General features: G+C 37.2%; 1 protein-coding gene across 1 annotated transcript in view; it reads right to left on the bottom strand.

The window, feature by feature from the left end:
* The window catches only part of STXBP4 (syntaxin binding protein 4), a gene marked incomplete at its 3' end in the record, with an annotated part of 78331 nt that overhangs the window by 28584 nt on the left and 34806 nt on the right, over positions 1–14941 (bottom strand). The gene's annotated exons all lie outside the window — the stretch shown is intronic.

Raw genomic sequence — 14941 nt, 5'->3', positions numbered from 1 at the left:
CAGAAAAAGTATTTTTCTTACTTCGGATATTCAGGGCATGGTGAAAGATGACCTTGTGTTTTCCCAGTTCCTATTAATCATAAGATATTGACCCATCTGTGTTGGCAAGCTTATTAATCTCTTATTAAAACAATTACATCGTATCAAGTTACAATTTAGAATGAGAGTTATGAAATGGTTTCCTTCTCATCCTGAAGGATTATTGAATCAACTTTAAGATCTTTATGGTAATTTTGAAATGACAAACTGTTGTAAATGTTTTTCTTCTATTCTAATACTTGCCTGTGAATAACTCGGTACAGTTAATTAGAAACAGTATGGATACAACAGAAATTGTAATATATGAACAATGACTAATCAACTGACTAATTTAAGGAAATAAGAAGGACCTCAATCAGGGCATGTGATCAGACATGGCTGTAGACATATTGCTCTCCTACCTTACAAATAAGGAAAGCCAAATTTAGAACAAACTCTGCCCGGCATCTGCACTTCAGTTCTTCAGAAATGAGCGAGAGCTACAGGCACCCGAGCAATGAGGTTGCTGCTATGTGTGTTCAAGATGGATAAAGAATTATCTTCCTGAAAGATTACTTCAAAAATGTACCTTTTCAGAAACTGAATGTTGGAAATATGACAAAAACCCCAAACTACCTATTTTTCAAATAAAGACTAATATTCTCCTTTCAAATAAAAGTTTTAGGTAGTGTAGGATCCAAGCAATTCAGACCGTTATTAGGAGGAGAAGCGAGCAGTCTAGCCAATGCTCATTTTTATCCATGCAGGAGGTTAGTAGTGAAAGTACAACGTAACCACAACACATTTAACAAGGGCAATAAAATACTTTCTTCTGCTTAGTTGATGGCAATCGAATGTGTACAACCAATTATACAGAAATGGCAGAAGTCACCGGAGCTTGCAGTACACACTTCACAGTAACATTACTATAAAGCATTCTGACTTACAAAGGGAACGGGAAGAGTACAGCAAATTAAGTACTGAGCTGTCTGCTTCACCAAATAGAAGCTGTTCTGCTAAGGCACACTGGAGAAGACACAGACTTTTGTGAGAACAGGGAAAGTAAATAAGCCACCAGCAACCGACAAAAAAACCCATCGACTTTTGGATAAATCCTCCTTTTAGCCCAGAGGTAAAACAGAAGCTTCATGCCATTACCTACAGTCACAGGCTAGAATCTGAGCATCTACACCAAGTACTGGTGTAGATGTAGAAACTGGGAACGTCTTTAAGCATACAAAAAGCCGAAGAAAACCTGCGTTCCTTGAAATGCTGACATGAAAGGAATTCAAGGTACTACTAATCATTATAATCTTTGTAATGTAATCACCTTCCAGATAAAAGGACTTATTTAACAATTTACATTGAAAAGCAAGCTTGTTAATTCAATATGTTTATAATACAATCAGTGTGTATCACATTTGGCTTACAATGCCTTTTCACATACCGCACAGTTGATTGATAGTCAGAAGTTCAACAGTGGATTCTGAGGAGGCCAGGATACCTTACGCAGTATGTCCCTCAGCATCAAAGCTGGTTTGGTCATGAATGTAGTACGTTAGTCTAGTCATTAGGTCAGGAAAGCGTAAGCCCTCAAAGGTAGGGGATAACGAAAGCAGAGAGGAGTTTAAGACTAGCGCATTCTCACCAAACATTGAAGTTTGCATAATCTACTGGCTCATATTATTTGCTTTTTAAAATGCATTAAACATACCGATTATCTGACAATTATTTTTGTATTTTTCACCTACACTGCTTCTTACTAAGATGCTACTGGCTGTCCAGTGAAAATACGTAAGAATGCAGTGACCAGCCCGCCCCAATTCTTTTGTTTATTGTGGTTGGAGAATCTGTGGATAAGGTGGAGGCAATACAGCAAATCTGCAGAATGCAGAAATCTCTCTCTTTCACAGAGAAGGCTGCAAAGAAAAAAAAAAAAATCATACCAGTGCTCCTTATCCTCTAGTGGCTCCCATCTGCTTTAGTTTGCCGACTCAAAGATGTTTTACTTTAATGTTAAAGGCTCCAATAACAGAGTCTCAATTAGTGACACAGCAGGAGAAATACAGCACCCTAGGATCACATAGGTGGTCGTGCTCCCTGATAAGGTCTTAAAAATGGTAAGCATGTTCCCCGTTACATTTTTTTCAGTCTTATCCAGCTTTTAGAAAAAAATATTCCTTTCTAGGAATTAATTGCAGACTTTTTTCTACAGTCTTCCAGTATTGACTGTTAACATGCTGTCTATTTGTGGTTGGTCAAGAACACATTGTTGTTTCCATTGCTGACTCAATACACTACAATTTACAAAGCAATTTTTCAGGAATATTTGCATAAGCTAATTTGAAATTCATTTTGTTTATATCTACGAATCTTGAACTGCTGAAGAGATGACAGGAAACACATTATTTATTATAAAATGGTCCACAACTGAGGAATTCTACACAAATGCCATGTAAGCTAAAAAAAGGTTAAATTCATAGAAGTAAGTACTCTCTTGAGAACATTCTGGTTCTGAATTGGTACAATCCACTTCCAGCTGATCAAAAAGAATCTGGAGTAACACATTCTTATTCCAGAACTACCAGCCTCTGCACCACCAGGACTAGGTGATTAGGAATGGCCTGCAATACTTCCCTGTATGGCCCAGCTCTAAACCATTTATTTTTTCTTCAGTTTCCCTCCTCCCTTGCTCCCCTGATTACTCTCTGTTCCGGAATTCATCCGTCTCCTCCCTTCCTTACTGGATCAACTTCTCCTGTCACCATCTATTGTGCTATCCACCCACTTCCATCACTGTCATCTCACATTGCTCACTGACGCATGTGATTGTTAAATATAAGTTTAATTAGAAAGCGTTCATCGGTAACAAATTAAAATGACTGTCTAAAATTAGAATTGATCAGAAATTGTCTGAGATCTAAAAAGCAATAATATTACATGATATGCCTTTCTTGCTAAGTAATATCTTACTTCTTTGCACTGATGATGAAATTAAATTGCGCAGGGGGCTGGCACGAGCCACCTACAATTGAGAGACACAGAACTACTCTCTGCTGAGTTCGTTTCACAGTAAGTACGGTCCAAAGTAATACTTTTCCTTTTGGAGCAATAATTGTAAAAATACATTAACACAAGATGTCCTTTTAGCCTGTTTCAAAAACCACTGTAGCTACACCTAAATAAAAGAAGGCTTTTATTTACAGGAAGACATGACTTTAAAGCCAGCATATTTAAAAAATAATGTCAAAAGTTCTTAGAAACTAGGATAGATACCTTCCCTTTTTGTTATAAATGTGAAGGAAAAAAAATCCACCATGTGCCTAAATTAGCATACATTATTTTACCTTAACTGTAAAGGATTCAAACAGAATACCTGTAGCAATCCCTAATGCAAGGCAAAATCTCCATCCTTAACTCCCAGTTAATGATACATACGCTTTATGGCATGAGGTAGTAGATCTAGTATGAGACTTACGTACATTTTGTACCTCATTTAGGTCTCCTTCATAAGCACCAAGCAATTATGTTTTCCTCTTGCAAATTCTCCTTAAAGTACACTTTTAAAAAGCTTCCTATATCATTCTTGGCAATCAACTTTCTCTGTACTTCTTTCCATTTAAATTATCACACTTGTGCACCATATATGTCTAAGTAACTCTGCTAGCCCTCAGCTTCTCACTCCTACCTACTGAAAAAAAGTGAAAAAATGTGACAACTGAAGGAACTGACAGAAAAGCATACCAACCCTCTTAGACAAGATGAGCACTGAGAGCTGTAGCATACATTGACATTCGAAACAAAGGTCTGATCATTCCCCCCGCCAGCTTTAATCCAGCTCTCTCAGGATGCTTGTAGTTGTGTAGCCACAGAAAATTAACTCAGCATTAACTGCACACAAGTAGGCACAACGCCTTTGGTTGAGCTCTGTACTGTAGTAGTTACTTTATTTTTTGGTCCCAGAAATAATGCGACAGTCGCTCCCTGACTGGTGTCCACATACATACCGACAGCGAGACATCGGGCACCCACCCCCCCAGTAGCCAGCTGCCTACGTCTGAGCTGTGCTTGCAAATCAAAAGAAGAGGGAGGGCAGCCTTGAGTTTGAGACACTGATCCGGGACGGAGACCTCAAGGTTCGGTTCCTGCCTCACCTGTGTATCTCCTCTGACTCTCAGCAATTTGCATCTCCAGGCTATGAAATTTGGAAGGTTCCCCCCCGCCCCTTATGTCAAAACATCATACTAGAATTAAGGATTAATATACTAAAATTCTAAACATTATGTCAACAGAAATTAATAGAGAGACAATTTAGGAAGTATTTACCATCCAGTAAAACTGCTGATTCTGGCGAGTTTTGACTTCAGTCTCCATAGTTACCAAGAGCAAGTACAAGTTGTATGGGAAGAGGCACAAAGTCAATTGATTTTTCATAGCGGGGTGACAGTATGAACTAAATGAGTCCATAGGCTTTTAAAGGCCCGCTCTTTAATGAAGTCTTCCTTCAGAGATGCTGGAAATTAACCTAACGAGACTGCACTAATCTTGTTAGCTCATCTGCATTTTAAGGTGTAATAATATCACTTACTTGTTTTTCATTATTAAAATGTTTTGATTTGAAAGTCAGTACAGACAGTGCCTATTCAAAAGCTGACTCATCTTTTCTCATTAAAAGTAAGTGAATGGAGAGAGAATAAATTGCTTTTCTAGCAGCAACAACAGAGCTCTGAAATCTAGGTCACATTAAAGAACTGTCTTAAACACAGGCTTTAGACATTGAATTGTCTTTTTCCCTTGCTGTGAAACACTGGGAATAACATACATGCTCAATCACCAATAAATTAGCTAGCAACTTGTTAATAATTGATACTTTGAATATATTTTTAATTTGATCAGGCTAGAAAATTATTCCATCCTCATTAGTGTCACCTTTTATCTAGCTTCTCTGCTTGTACGTAATTACAAGTTGTAATGTTCTGATTCTCGGACAGCGGACTAAACAAGTGGGGTCTAATTTCTAGGTCCTGTAACAATACCCACAAGTAAGACCGGTCAGGTGAAAACAACGTCATTGCTCCCTCACGTTCAACAAAATGTGGGGTTAGTCCAAGAAAGGAGAGTTCAGGGATAATTTAGGATTTAAAACCCATTTGTAAACGGACATTTCTTTGAAATGGCACTGAAAAACAGGATTAGGATTTTGTAAGAGCTTGACTGACTGGATCAGATGTTTGAAATAAATTGGGTGTAACTTAATAAAGACAAAAGCAAAGCACTACCCTAGGTGTGAATAATCAGCCGCACAAAAGCGAGCAGGGTATGTCTAGCGAGCCTTTGGTTCAGCAGAAAAGGCTCTGGAAGTACAGGAAAGCCCAAACTTCATATGGATCAGTAACATGAAGCTATCAGGGAAAGGGAACACCATTTGGGGACATAAAAGCTGGTGTGCATATATATTAAACCAAACAAACTTATTGTTCCATTTTTGTCTCCCACAGGAAGGTCTCAACTACAGAACTCAACACAGTTTTGATGAATTGGAGAGAATTCAGAGAAATGCAAGGGTGATGAAATGGCTAGAAGACAAGCTTTGTAAGGAAAACATGAGCAAACTGCTATCACTTAGTTTATTTTGGGGAACAGAAAACAGAGTGGAGACACAGTATGGTCTTCAAATATGTGCAAAGCTGCCACAAAATGGGAAGGAGTAGGGTATTTTCAATAACTATAGGGATGAAGATAAGGAGTAATGGGCTTAAACTGCAATGAGGAGGATTTAGGCCAAAGGAAAAGCTTTCTAATGGCAGAGATAATTAAGGATGGGAATAGTTAGCCTCCAGAAGCTGTGGAATATGCTAGACAAACACCTGTGGGGATTCATGTAGATATAATTTGTGTTACTGGAGGCAGGTGGATGCACTAGCTAATTGCTGGAGGTCCTTTCTAGGCAAATCTTTTCTGATTCCTTCATGGCAAAGTACTATCTGAGTGCTAGTTTTCTAAACTTTTGTATAATTTACATTACACACAGACATTTCTTCTGCTTCCCATTTACAAGACATTTTTATGTCTTGTGTTCACAGGATAACGTATTTTAATTATATTATGTATCAAACAACTCTTCGCTTGTCTCCTTCCAAGTATTTATTGTAAAACCAAACCAATCCTGGCCAAAGAAACAGGCTTTATAGTATGTTGTGTTTAGGCTCGTGGGATAGCACCTGAACTCACACCCCAGTAATAATACTAAAACCAAACCAAAACAACAAGAAAAACACAGCCAAAGGTGAAGCTGTGAAAGTTTTTTTGCTGTCTGCTGCCTTTCTAATAAACTACTCAACCTTGATTTGGCTTCGCTGGCCTTATTTATATAACATTATGGGCACTGCTTTTAAGTACAGGTAGGCACTGAAATACTGCTGTTTCAGCAGTGATGATGCTATAGCTCAGTGGTGTCGGATTGTTTTGAGTCAGGCATCGCTACCCACCCTCCAAAATTCTCGTAGATTATCATAACAAATCTTGGAATTGAAAAGAATGTAAAAGTGCTAAGTTTCCGTGGACAAGCTGTAAATCAGTTCTAAGAGTTTTGTGGTTCAGTGGCTGTTGACAAACTACAGCTTGGAAACCACAGCTGTAATTCTAAATTACTTTTAAATATGTGGATAACCATGCATTAAGAATATAATTCAGATCAAGTACACAGCACCGAAATATAGCATCAAACATATAGTACCAAAATATAGCAATTACAATAAAAAAAGGCAAGAAACCAAAACCAGTAAAACTTTTTCAGAAACCTTTACCAGAGCCTATGCTGGTTCGCTCTCTTCTCAAGTCTATGCTTCCTCATTAGTCGTTCTGCTTTTCTAATGAAGCCTTTAAGAGGGTAAGACAGTGTAAAGGTGCTACCTGACACTGTTCCACAGTCGAGGCGCCAACTGACATTCTTGTTCAATGAAAATGCACTGCATAAATACAACATACAGTAATGCTAAAACAGAAAGAAAGAATTTTTATAAATCACTAACAAATCTGACAGTTATCTAAGAACGCAGAAGAATATTATCTATACTGTAATAGATTCTAGCAACAGTAGGTTACTCTCCAGGAAGAAATATTGATATGACACCTAGTCAGGGGGGAAAAAAAAAAAAAAAAAAAAAATCATTTATTTAACTCAGGAGACTTCTGTTAAATCTTTGCCTTCCCTCCGGCCCCGAATGAGTGAGTCAGCTGCTTCATGGCTCAAATTCCTCCTTAAAATGGGGATAATAATTTTAATCAAGGTGTACAAGTGATGGAAATAAAGCAGATCATATTAGATTTACAGACTGAAGAATGGACTTGTCTCACAGGTCTACTGCTCCATTTTTTATTTAATATCCATGCACGCTCATTTTAATTTAATTTAAATTGGAAATATTTCAAAAATTGTACACTATTACATTTCTCAAGTGGAATGCTTCCTTTCTGTTGCAATGAAACATTTTAAAATTCTTGGATAGATTTTCCTTTTGGAATTACAGTACTTGTACACTGTCAAAATTACAACTCTTCATTCTTATTTACCATGCAGGCAAAATTGGAAATGCAAATGATTTGCAGAAGATTCAAAGTCTTGCTGCAGTAAACCGTTATGTAGAATAAGCTTTTAAATTCTGGACTGTGTCCTTGTAAAATTGTATTAAATAAGTTCAGATTTTTTTCTGAGGATTACAGAAACCATTTTCCCTGTCATGCAACTTTGAATTTTAATTTTTCTGAAAGTACATGAATTGTTCACCTTCAGGTTTCTTATTGTCATCTGATTTGCAGTGTATCTAAAGAGTTGCTGATAAGCTATCAAGTTTTTAATGAAACATTCTCATTTTCAGCATGAGGCAAATATTCAACAATGTCTATATTACAGGGCAAAAGGGATCCACTTCTTATCTCGTGTGTTTGATGTTATGTATTGGAACAATTAAAATTAAGTCAAGGTTTATCCTCAGTTTACGTCACTGAAGATGTAACAGGAAAATTACTAAGTTTTATTTCAATTCCCAAGCTATATTCCTTTGTTGTGCTAGCAAAGTTTTCAGATCAGTAAAGAAATGTGGGTACTCTGCAATTTAAACAAAAATAGTATGAAAATTTCTTGCTACCTTGCATTTAATTTTTGGACAAACTATCAGTTTGTGCAGTAGCCACTGTTTCTGCTTAGCGTCACTCACTCACAACGTGTGGTTGATAGCAGGGACCTACGATCCAGAGCACATGTTGAACTGGAAGACAACTGCTCCTGGTTCCTACCAAGCCTTCCGTTGAGTAGAGCTGGAAACCAGAAAACCACTGCCCCACAGAGACTAAATCAAGTGATGCATTCAGCAGCAGCACGAAGCTCCTGTCTTGCTCTATCTTGTCTCGCCCTGTGTTGTCCCTACAAGATGAGACCGAGCAAACAAGAAAGTAACTAAATTATGAATTCAAGACAAACTGGGAGATACTTCGGCTACATAAGGAAGAGGTTTTGTCTCTTGTTGCCTTCAGAATTCAGTGGAGGCCAGGAAGACATGCTACAGGCACACCTACTCCTGCTCCTGTGTAAGGAAAACTGGATTTTGGAGCATTGTTTTTGAGAAGTTGACACCATGTGGTATAATGCCATGATGCTACGTGAGGCTACAGTGACAATATTCTCGGGCAAAAGACAGCAGTCCCTACGAGCTCAAAATTCAGCATGATTCTGCAAGTAGAAGGAGCCACTGATGACCAGGTCATATTCCAAAATCACCAATGTCATTCTGGGCTTTATCGTTTTGTTTTAAAATGCCTACTCAGAAAAGATTCAACAGTAAAAAGTTCTTTTAATAACTTAATATTACTACTTTCTACAAGAATGAAATTACCTTCCCATTAAATATTTTTGCTTTGAGGAAAATTCCTTCAACCTTCAGGGACTAGTAAAACTCAAATTTTCCACTGGATAAAACAGTTGATAAATTCTCTTTTGGGAAAACTCACCTCTTTTGTGTTGTTAAAACATATTATTCCTTTGAAACTTTCAATTTCACCAAATTAATATTTTCTAATGGAAGTACTGTCTCAGAAAACGTTTAACTGACAAACGTAACCTCTTTAACGGATACAGCACTGATTTTAAGATTTATTTCTTTTGCTAGTCAAAAACTATTAAAAAGGGGAGCTGTACAGATGTGTTCAGGATATACATTGTATAATTTAATAGGTCTCTTCTATTACGGATTTCAGTAATTCACTGAAATATTTATGGCCTTGCCAGAACAATGAACACACAGAGTTATCTCTTTAGTTATCCTTATGTTGCTTCTTGACAAGCAGCTCTTCCAGTAAGGAAGAAAAGGTACAGTTCTAGTTTATTAGCTGAAAGAATATTAAGGGTATGCTATCCTCCCAGTGCAGAATTGTTCCCACAAAGATGATCTTGCAGGAAATAATTTTCTGATACTAAAAATATAAAAAGACATAGCAGCCTGAGCTTCAGCAGACAGTAGCAATCACACAATATCCTTGGGGTCAACAGAAGACTCGTATTTTGATATTCAGCCTCTGCAAATGCATCTTTAATCTCACCAGCCCAGTTAACAAAAGTCAAGTGAGCTGGGGTATGCCTACCTGTGTTACAGTTACATCTGGATTTTGATGTACAGACATAAACCAAAAAGTGAGGGAGGGAACAGCCCACGCTTACATGTCAACTTTTTCAGAACTCTGCTGATGAACTACAGCCAATTATCTGTACAAAATTATAGCACTGTTGTATCTAATTTCAAGGACAAACTAGTAATTATGTATATGGCATTAATTCTGTTGTAATAAACAAACACACCAGGGCTGCAACACATAAATAAAATAAATACGAATACTTAACAATATTAGCTCTTCTCAAAACAGCAAAATTGTTATTTGCGAAGACTTGCTACTCTACCTTATAACTTTGTTCCACCCACACTGTCAAAAGAATGGGAAGGGACGACTAACACTTTGCTGAATATGGAATGGTTTTGGCAATTGACCATAATATAGTTTAAAAAAACCCTAAACTGAAGAAATGGATAGATTCCATATTTCAGCTTTTAATGCCTGAGATGTAAGACTGTCTCTGGTCCAAAAATCAAAAGCAACGTAACTATCAAGAGAACAAGCACTAATGGATGCCGACTGCCAGCAGTTTCCATTGCCTTCTTTTTATAGTAGTCAGCATACAAGGAAAATGAATACGAAAACTGGGCAAGTAGACTTCTGCCTGTAGGATCTCCATAATCAAATGTATAGTGACTACTGTGACTAGCAAGATCAATATCACTAAGGTAAGTAGGATTTTTGGAAGCTATGTTAATTTGGAGATCATTTTAGTGAACTTCAGCATGATTGCCATGTGTCAGATCCCAGGGCTGACAACAGATTAAAAGCACATGATGGGAAAAAATAGTTCAAGCTGCACTGCTTGAGTTCCTGCTGAGCAGAGCAGCAGGCTTCATAGCACTTAATGGACACTGATGGCTGGGATTATATCAGCAAGAGCAAGGTTGTATTTTTGGATAGAAATTTCAGAGGCCGAGTGAGGAAATTAGCAGTCAAAATACTTGAAAGCTGCATTATGCTCGCACACATCTCAAAATGCCGATTGCCTGCTATTTTATGAAGAGATAAGTATGTTCCAGGGTTAATCAGATTTTGGCCATTACCAGTACCAAGAGTATTTCTTTTCTAATTTTGTAATAGAAAAGAAGAAAATGGTTTCTCAATTCTTTTTAGCATGATTTGCACCATATGGTCTACTAAGTGCAGCCAGCAACTACTTTTAAATGCTACAGTTCTTTCACTGAGGCATTATCATCCTTTGTATGATGAAAGTAATTTTCTTTATGTCTTCAGGAGATGCTTGTATTCTACAAAGCAGAAAGGCCTCTAAAGACTCAGTTTCTAAAAACAGCTTACAGTCTTTCAAGAAGATGAAGGATGAATCTTTCAAGGGATGAGCTTGGTTATTCTGTTTATTACTTTCTTATTTGCATTTCTGGATCTTGAGGATCCTGTAGTAGTAAGCACTGGAAAATGATTTTTTTTTTGTTGGGTTTTTTTTCCTTTCTTTTTTTTTTTTTTTTTTTTTTTTAAAAACAGAGTGCTCACTTGAAGACTTGCCAAACTGACTTCACATATCTGTCATTCAGCCTACAAAGCTGAAAACTGATCTGCAGCATTATCACAAGGCAATATGTACTTGCGGATTTTCAGGAATACACTGAACTTCTTGAAACCTCTTCCCTCAGGCAAAATGTCATGCTGTTACACAGGAAGAGGACCGTTTGTGTGGCTAATTCATAAATATGTCATTTTGACCTGGATGTCAAGGATGATCTTTAACGAGGGAAGCTGTTTTCTTTTGGAAGAACACCCCACAACCTTGTCTTTGCACCTAGGCTTTGTTTCAGAGGTATTGTAAATGAATCAAGAAGGTATTTTTATTAGGGCTCCTTTACTTCATGTTGTACAAAATGAAGCAAATACTGAAAAAGAAGGTCTATTCAGAAGGTAAAATATATCACGATGGTTGCCCAGCTATACATTTTTATCCACTTAGCAATCTCAAAAATATTCACTCCAATTCTCTAAAAATTCATTAACAAATTATTAAGTTGTGGACATCCTTCTGGAAAAAAGGAACACCTTCAGTCTGCAAAGTAACGTCTATTATACTGTTTTCTTTGATGTACGGTATTTATGAAATGCTACATACACGAGAGCCCCCTTTGCATGACAGCCCATCTGCAAGAAAACTGAAGATCACATGGGAAACGTTTTGTGAGAATCTGGCATAGAGGGGACTGCAGACAGCATGCTATTAAATAGTTATTCTGCCTTTACCACCCTTTTTTTTTTTTGACAGAGAGAAAGAGAGCAAGCTTTAAAGCTTTAATCTCCTACACGAGCTCGTCAGAGCCCAAATCTATCTGTAATACTCTCCAAATCAGAATGAACTCAGAAGGATGACGTTCAATCTTTAAATCCTTCTCTGCAGAGCTATTTTTAACTCTTAGGTTCATAGAATGGATCCCTGCTATGGCTCCAGAGCTTTCTAACATGTATCCTACTTATTACGGTTGACACAACCACATGTTAGAATTCAGCTGCATTTAGAACAAAAAGTTCTCCTTGCACGATTTCCTGCGTAGTGTGATAGAAACCACGCCGTGTGGCAGAACTCTACCATTGCCACTGGTGGAAAAACAATTCTCTCCTCTCCTGGCCACTGCTATTCTTTTCGCCCCCTCCACTCACTCTAATTCTAATATTCTGGACACCTCTGAACAATTTTTTTAGCTTCTGATTTTGCTTTCTTCTCCATAGAGTGATGTAATAGAGAAGTGTTGCATAAATAATGTCAAATAAGACATTTTTCATATCTTGAAACATTTCCTCAACAAATGTATTTATTTAGCCCCTTCCTAATTAATTCCCAAACAATGTAAAAAGGATATTAAAATCTCTGATACGATGATTATTGTCAATCATAATTCACCAGCTTTCCAAAAACTCCTGCAATGTGTCAGGCCATTTCTGTTTTATTTTTGCAAATCGTTCCAGCTAAGCTGGATTAGAACTGACACGTCTGCGCAACTATAGGTAAATATGATCAAAATATACAATCATTTTGATGATCTGAACCGGGAATCGTATAAGAAGCCACGACTGTTTCTTAGATCTCTAACTGCATGCAGTTTATTACAGTAACTGCTCATGAACTAGCAGAATTTTTACCAATGGGAACAGATTTCTGTTAATGACCTGAGGAAATACACGGATCTCCAAAGGAAACTGCAGGCTACATTCTCTCCCTACAGCAATAAAATCTTCATTAAGACATTATTTGATACATGTTCATGTAAATTCAGCAGAATAACATTTTGTAAACATTCCAGTATGAAAATAGAGCATTACAGTCAGGAAATTCTGCTAGTTTTACATGATTCTGGAAATCTTCATATTCCTCATTTTGGCATTAATTTTCTGCTTTAAGTTTTCCAGGAAAAAACGTACTCTGGAATAACTTTATATTCTAATTATAGTTTGATGAAGGTGCATACTGAACTGACACTGAACCTGCACTGTCCTCCGGTGCTATGAATGATTTATTCTGCCGGCTCACATCCAATTTTAAATAAAAATATCTATCTTCTTTGCTGATGAACTGATACCAGGTTTAAAAGCTCTGGAGGATTTGTTTCCTCAAGGGCATTTCCTGACTTCAAAATTCAGTTTTAAAAATCCTTAACAATAATGCTCTGGTTCTCTAAAGATTTGGAGAAATCTTCTCACTCTGATGCACCCTTTGCATCTTGGAAGAAAGATCTATATCTGAGTTATTAAAGCTTATCTTCCAAAATCCTGCTGACTCAGACTGCATTCACCACTTTTGTTTAAAGCCCATCAAGGTCAATGGAAATATTCCCACCAATGAGTTTCAGGTGATGTCTTTTGAGACAAGGAAACCCAAGTCTCTAGAATCCCATGTGATGCTTACTTCTGACTTCTTCCTCCTGAGGTTTAGAGCAAGAATTTAGAACTACAGAAAGCACTTGGTATATTGGTTTTGGAAGAGTGATGAATGCTATTAACGGAACCAAAATAACTTTTTAATATTACACTTCCATTTTTCCTTTCATGAGGTCCTTGTTAGATAAAAGCCTGTTGATAAACCCAAAAGTAAAGAGACTGTGCAAAAGGCAAGGGAAACAGAAAAACAAAAGTGAAGAGAAAAATTGAATCCACTGAGAGATCTCTAAATGATCTGCTCTGTGGCAGCCACTCACTGAAGTCTCCAGTACCATCCCTTGGCTTTACTGCGCTCTAACTGGCGACTAATTTCAGCTTGCAAAGAATATATCACTTGCCCAATCAACCCGTCTAGAATGGGATGAAAGGTATTGCATATCTCTGACTTATCAAGTCTTTTCAGAAACGTCTACCTACTCCCAGGTTAAACCTCAGAAGAATAAATATTTTCTTGATTTATTAAACCACTGTATTCTTATTAAAAGCTAGTAAAAGAATAGTAAGAAAGGAACAAAACTCCTCTTTGGCTTAATAAAAACAGAAGAAATTTTCAACTGACAATTAACAAAACAACATACATGCTATCAGAAATAACATAAGGAAATACCCGACACGTTTTCCTGGAAGAATATTTATGATCCAAAAATATTCTGTGACTTATTAGAATCCAAAACACTGTTTGTTACGAAGACTTATTTAATTTACTTATTTGTTCTTTGTTTACTCTATGCATTTTCTGTAAAAGTCTCACTATTATTTATTCCACAACCTTCAGTGAATTAGAAAATATACCCAATTTACTTAAATATGGTCATTATTATTACACCCATTTGACACTGGTAAAATGCACGCAAACTATCCTGGGATATCTGCTTAAAGGTAAGGAGGAAATGTACTTACTATTTTAAGGGCATTAACAGGGGAAACCGCTTCTAACTCTAGACAGATACTAGTTTTTCCTCATTCTGCATTCTGTATCAGTCCTAGGAAGTACTGACTAAATCTTAAGCAGCCAGAATTAAGGCAGCTCTGTAATCTTGGAATGGAATGAAATGAAAAAATAAGACAGTGAACAAATTCTACTGGGTGAAGCACACAACAGAAAAGTGGCCAAATCACCATATGAAAACAGTCCAATTGTAGGAGAAGCTTCTGACTGTGGGCAGGGTAGGTCTAGGTTATGGTAAGGGTTAGGGTTAGAAAAACAAAGGGAATGGCCCTTAGCAGCAGCAGCCCTCTTCCTGGGTTTATAGGTCTTCCACCAGTCTGAAAGACACTGGACTCTGAACCCCCTACCTACATCACAGTCCTAACCCAATCCAAGCAGAACCTCTACTCAGGATCC

Source organism: Platalea leucorodia (assembly GCF_965183815.1).
Source record: "Platalea leucorodia genome assembly, chromosome: 14".
NCBI classification, from domain to species: domain Eukaryota; kingdom Metazoa; phylum Chordata; class Aves; order Pelecaniformes; family Threskiornithidae; genus Platalea; species Platalea leucorodia.
The sequence above is the reverse complement of the archived record's forward strand: the minus strand, read 5'-3'. Positions and strand labels throughout refer to the sequence as shown.